The 6734-nt window shown below is 39.8% G+C and overlaps 1 pseudogene; it reads right to left on the minus strand.

Moving 5' to 3' along the window:
• Positions 1-330: 330 nt before the first annotated feature.
• Positions 331-1252, minus strand: LOC101400307 (olfactory receptor 1F1-like; annotated as a pseudogene).
• Between the last annotated feature and the right edge of the window lie 5482 nt (positions 1253-6734).

Genomic DNA, 6734 nt, shown 5'->3' on the forward strand with positions numbered 1-6734 from the left:
TAGTGAGGATTTTCATTATTAAATCAGTGACAGAAATGGAAATGGTGTTCACAACGGTGATAGTGATGGCAATAGATGAGCAGATTGAATATTCGTGTTAGAAGGCAAGTTAAACAATAGCTAATCTAATCCACCCTTAGGTATATATATCAAAATCCCCATCTAGGCTGTGACCTAGAGTCTAGTTGTCCAGATTTCCATTTAGTTTTCTTTCCAATAGATCATGTAATGCTCTGTGACAGCCTTGGTGTTAACTGACTCACTATGCAAATGTGGTGGTGAAGTAGGGAGTGACTTTTTTCCCAAAGTGCTTGTTGAAGGGGATTATCCCTAATCCCAAAAGCTCTCTATGCCCAGAACCCTTTTTAATGAACTCGTCACATCCTTATTTCTCAGACTATAAATAAAAGGGTTGAGAGTGGGAGTTACCAGGGTATACAAGACAGCAGCAACCAGCTCCCCAGAGGAGTGAGAAGTTGATGGGGGCTTCAGGTAGGCGGCAAAGACTGTGCTGTAGAAGAGGATGACCATGGAGAGGTGGGAGCTGCATGTGACCAGGGCTTTCTTTTTCCCTTGTGTTGATGGAATCCTAGCTACAGCATGGGAAATATGGGTATAAGAGCTTATGATGCAGAGGAGAGGGCTGATTCCTAAAAGTCCTGTCAGAGCCATCATCAGGTCCTCATTGAGGTGGGCATCAGAGCAAGAAAGCCGTAAGAATGGGTCAAAAAAGTGAGGAATCTCTTGATTAGTATAAAAGGACAGTCAGGATAGAAAAATGGTTTGGATCAGAGTTGGAGTGGGCCACTCCCCATGACCCACCCACTAGCAGCCCACAACTGCAAGGAGTCATTAGCAGTGGATAGTGCAGAGGATGGTAGATGGCAGTGTAGCAGTAGATAGCCATGGAAGTCAAAAGCAGATTGTCCATATTAGCAAAAACAGCAAAGAAGTATAAGTGAGCCAGACATCCAGAGAAAGAGATGGATCTATTGCTGGTCCACAAATCCTCCAGCATCTTGGGGGCTGTGGTAGAAGTAAAGCTGAGATCTACCAGGGAGAGCTGGCTGAGGAAGAAGTACATGACAGTGTGGAGGCAGATGTCAGCACCAATAGCCAGTAGAAATAGCAAGTTCCCTAAGAGGCTCAGCAAGTAGAGGGCCAGGAAGAAACCAAAGAGGAACTACCATTTCTCTGGGTTACTGGACAGCCCTGAGAGGACAAAGTCCAGGTTCTTGCTGCAGTTCATTTTTGGACTAGCTGTGCTGCAAGAGAGGAATCAGCATGAAGAGGATTAACTCTCTGTCAGGGACTGAGTGGATAGTAACTGGAGCCTGTCTCTAGGCAGTGGGTTTCCCTTATACCATCAGTGTGAGGAATGGATAAAAAACTAAAATAGCAATGGGAGGGACAAGAGTTAGACTCCATAAAGGATGGTAAAAGTAAGGAGGCACAAAGATGAGAGAGTTAGGGGAACAGAGGCTTGTTGAAGTCCGTGAAGTGTAAAAGAGTTCTCTTAATTAAATTTTGTACATGTTATGGGATGGTAGAACTACTTGCTTTTGACTCTGTTTTCATCACAAGATCATGAATCTTTGAAGGCAGAGACTTCATCTCAGTACTTAGCTTAGTGCTTGGCACATAGTAGGAGCTCAAAAATTGTTCCCAACCATCTACACAGTCAGTACTCTAGTTCAAGGTATAGTTGATTGACCAGAGTACTACTATCCTCCTAACTGGTTTAACATGGGTCTTGTCCCTTCCAATGTTCACACAGCAGCAAGAGTTATTTTTTAAAAAACGAATATCTGATCATGTCACTTCCTTGTTTAAAAATAGGTTATGAGCGGCTGGCCTGGTGGCATAGTGGTTAAGTGTGTGCGCTTGGCTGCGGTGGCCCGGGGTGCCCATGCACCGCTTGTCAAGCCATGCTATGGCAGCGTCCCACATAAAATAGAGGATGATGGGTGCAAATGATAGCCCAGGGCCAGTCTTCCTCAGCAAAAAGAGGAGGGTTGGCAGATGTTATCTCAGGGCTGATCTTCCTCACAAAAAATAAATAAATAAAAAATAAATAAATAAATAAAAATGGGTTTCTGAAAAACCATTCCTCTCATGAAAAATACAAAAGTCCCTCAAAGCTCAATATGTTTTGACCTCAAGGTGTCTCACCAGCCTCATCTTGCACCACAGTCTACTCATTCTCTGCTCCACAGCAACACTGGATACATTTCACTCCCTCACATCCACCATCTTCCTTTCCTTCACTCTGAGTCAGCGGTTGCTCATTCTTCTAACCTCAGATCTATTGGTGGCGTTCCTAGGAAAGTCTTCCTTTGCCTCGAACTAAGGCAACCCTTCCCTTTACATACTGTCATAGTGCCTTGGTAAGTTACCACTGTTGTAATATGGAGGATGTAATCACATTTATTTTTTAAAAAACAGTTTTTTGGTTATGTAGTTAATGATGGTCTCCTTCACAAGGCTATGAGGTACGTCATGGCAGAGATTGAATCTGTTTTTCCTCTGCAGAGTATCTCCAGTAGTTCACATACAAAGAAAAGTAAGTATTTGTCAGAAAATGAATAAATTAATTAACGGAGAGTGAAGCCAGGAGAGCACAATATGCTGTCCTCTCCAAGTAGTCCTCTTCCTTTTCAACATTTCAAGAATGAAACTTATTTTCTCCGAAATATTTTCCTGGTAACATTGGTTGGAAACATTGATTTATCCATTTCTATCATCCCTCAAGTTTAGACTAAAGGTTGTAACTTTTATCCTACAAAATGTCACTCATTTCAGTCCCTTTCTCATCTTTTTAATAGTTATCCTCTTTGGACTTTCTCTAATCAACTCACTCTCAGCTTATTTCATCAGCAGCTTAACTGGCTTTATTGACTCCACCCTCTGGTTACTATGATTCATGTTGGAAGCACTTAACAGAAACTGTAGGACTTTCTGCTTTGGGCCTGACGCTCTGTTATTTACATTCCTCTAACATCTTGTTTCCCATTGCATCACGTAGATACATCTGTGCCTGGTTATCAAGAACTCCATCTGTATCCACCTACCTATGAAACAGCATTTCCCACTACTCACCAGCATTCGGTCTCCTCTCTCCTAGGGCTGATCACCTCATAGTTTGACAAATGTTCTCATTTCCACCTTTACACACTTATTACCATTAACTTTAACCCCCACACCTCTCCTGGTGTCTTTCCTTATTTACCCAAATCTTATTAGGCCTTCAGGGATCAGTTAAAATTTATCCAGGAAGCTATCCCTGAACATTCTTTCTCTCATTATTTTATATCTTCTGAAATATACAGATTGAATCATCTAGCCCTGACTAGGATACTATATGAAGTTATTTTCTAAAAATTATTGCATATAAATTTTATTTTTCAATTATATTATAAATTCCTGAGAGTAGGGATCATGCTTTCTTTTAAAAATTTCTTTGTAGAACCAGCCAAAGAGCTGAGCACATGGTTGGTCCCAAGGATTATTGTTCAATAACTGCTCTCTAATAATGAAGACATTTATCTATTTCACATGTGTGAAATAGTGGGCGGAGAGACAACGTCCTTTGTATTGACTACCATGAAGAGATGAGCTATGTTACGCTCATCAGAAATAATCGATTACACCTGAATAAAGGATTCATTTGGATTTGCTAGTAGTGAGTTGTGTAAAGCAGATGATCTTCAACATCTTTTTTAGCTTGTAGAGTCTGTAATCAAAGTCTTATGATGGATCTTGTGATAGGCACAATTAAATTTTCTTTTTCCACTTATACACTCATTATCTCCTTGTTTCTAGCAACCTTTAAATATTCCAATATTATATTAATTGACTTAAGATAAAGAAACATAACATTTCCCCTCTTTATGCAAAGCAGTTTTGAATACTTCAGAACTGAGGTTCTCAACCTTTAGCATGCACAAGAGTCACCCAGTGGGCCAGTTAAGTTCCAAACTTCTGGGATCCACCCCAGAGATTCTGATTTAATAGGTCTCAGAATGAGAATTTGCCTCTTAACACGCTCTGACATCAGATGATGCGAATACCATTATCTGCTGAGTAGAATTCAAAAATGAAGTGTAATATATTCTTTTTTACATCTATTATTCTTTCTTTTTCCTCCTATTTCCCTTTCCCTATCCTTTTTATTGGGAACTGGAGGATTCACCTTCTCCTACAAGATCAAGGCTTTCCCTATTCTTTTATCTCTTCAGAACAACACCCGTTCAGCTCAGACAGAGCCATACCTCTCACATTTTCAAATTTTCTCTAAGACTGTGCCTTATTGATTGTCATTGAATACTCTCACTGCTATTATATTCACCTCCAGGTTATTCATCTGGAAAATATATGGTTCACATTAGATCTCAGGACAGGTGTGACTCAACACTGAAATCATCTAAATACTATTTCAACATCTTTGAATTGTCATGTTCTTTCTACCCATCTTTGAAATTTCAGCCTCAGATGGACAGATCCTGATACCCTAGTGAATCCCCACAGCCTTTTCTAGCTACTGTCCCACTTCTCTGCTTTTAAGGGAAACTCTTCAAAACACTCATTGTCTGTACTACTCATTGTCCATTACTCTCCAAACTCATTATTTCATCTTGCATGCTCTCTAGAACTCATTTCAATCAAGCTTTGCTCTTATCATTCCACAGAAATTACTCTTGTCAATGTCAAAGTTTAATTCTCAGCCTTTAAGTTACTTGACCTCTCAACAAGGCCTAACACAGTCGATCCTTCTTTTCCTACTTCAAACATTTTTTTGTGTGTTGCTGTTAGGATGCCCAGGACACTTTCTTGGGTGTCCAGTGATCTCACCAATTATTCCTTTTCAGTGTCCTTGGCTGGTTCCTCCCCTTCCTCCTTATTATTCATTTTTGTACATTTATTCTTCTGTGTCTTCCAGTTCCATGCTTTATATATCTCTAAACAGATAACTCTCAAATTATATCTTCAATTCCAACTTATTTCCTTAACTCTAGACTCATATGTTTAACTTTGTACTAGATATTTCCACAATAGCAGTTTTACCATGTAAGATATTTTTCATAGCTGGACTGTTTTACATAATGCTTTGGAAATGGATTCACAAATGAAATGGACTTTCAAGGTTATCTAGGCCACCACATGCAGAATTGCACTGTCTATGCTCCACTTTGAAATCTGACCCCATTATGACATTTGTCAAATGCCATCTTCAACACTTACCTACTGGTTTTCCTAATTGACACCCCATCAATGATGACCTTAGAAATATCTATTCTATCCAATACTCTTGGTGGGTAGGTGGAACAGTTGGGAAAATCCAGAATCGTCAACAATATTGATGAGACCAGGTAAAGATGATGCAGCTTGGGAACTGGGCATTATCAATCTTCATCTTTCTTGGGACCAGAGGAGTTTAGTCTGTTGGAGGGATCTTTCTTGGCCTTGGAGACCTAGTTCCCACAGTTACTCATTAATGGAAAATCTGGAGAGATTTTCCATTGAGAAAATTTCCTGTAGATGCTGTTGAGAAATAAAATCAGTAATTAAACAGAAATCTAATATTAAAATTGATTTGCAAGTAAAATTAGAAAGATTACTTAAAACTCACTACTTTTCTCCAGTCATTGCCCTGTCTTCTTCAGTCAGAATAGCTTGAAGAGTTTAACATACAACCATGACATTTCGTGGCTGTAGGTAAGACCACTCTTTTTGACGTACACATCATGGGTAGCTTTCTTCTAGAAAAATATAGACTCAAACATTTAGGCTGCCCATTTGTCATCTACCGTTAGATATCTGAGAGGTATATCAAATTTAATTCGATCCAAAAGAGAACTCTTATCCCAAGCCCTTTCCTCCTCCTTGTTTCTCATCCTATATTCACCATTTTAATAATTGGTTCTCTAGTGCATCCTTTTGCTGAAGTTAGATAGGAATCACAGTTAGCTGTTAATAACAGAGATTGGAAATACAGAGTTTTAAACAAGTAAAAGTTTATTTTTATCTCATGCAAAAGAAGTCCAGAGGTAGGTAGGCTAGGGAGGAGGTGGTGGATTCCCAGGATCATAAGATATCAAAGATCCTTCTGTCTTCCTAGCATATGGCTTTCATCCTCGAGATCGCTTGCTGGAGCTACATTAGTTTTGGTAATCACGCTATTTTCCAGGCAGAAAATATGTGTGTGTAATTTCTTCAGCTCTCAGATCCCTTTTCAGAAGCTTTATCAGAAGCTCTATTCCAAAATTTCCACATCTGATTGTCCAGAACTTAATCCGATGGCTATAATCGATTGACAGGGAAAATGGGAAAGATAATCTTTTAGCCAACTTCTTGGACTCCTCAAATAAAATTATAACTAAGCAAAAAGGGTATAGTAAATACCTATTGTACAACTAGTAGTTGCTATGAGTAGTACATTGCTTTTAAAGGTACATAGCTATATTCCTTTGATAAAAATTAAAAAATATGGGGGCCAGCCCAGTGGCGCAAGCAGTTAAGTGTGCGCACTCCACTGTGGCGGCCCAGGGTCCCCCAGTTCGGATCCCGTGCACACACTGACGCACTGCTTGTCAAGCCATGCTGTGGCGGCATCCCATATAAAGTAGAGGAATATGGGCATGGATGTTAGCCCAGGGCCAGTCTTCCTCAGCGAAAAAAGAGGAGGGTTGGCAGATGTTAGCTCAGGGCCAATCTTCCTCACCAAAATAAAATAA

This window comes from Ceratotherium simum, chromosome 13, assembly GCF_057802395.1.
Source record: "Ceratotherium simum simum isolate JZ-2026a chromosome 13, ASM5780239v1, whole genome shotgun sequence".
Taxonomy (NCBI): Eukaryota; Metazoa; Chordata; class Mammalia; order Perissodactyla; family Rhinocerotidae; genus Ceratotherium; species Ceratotherium simum.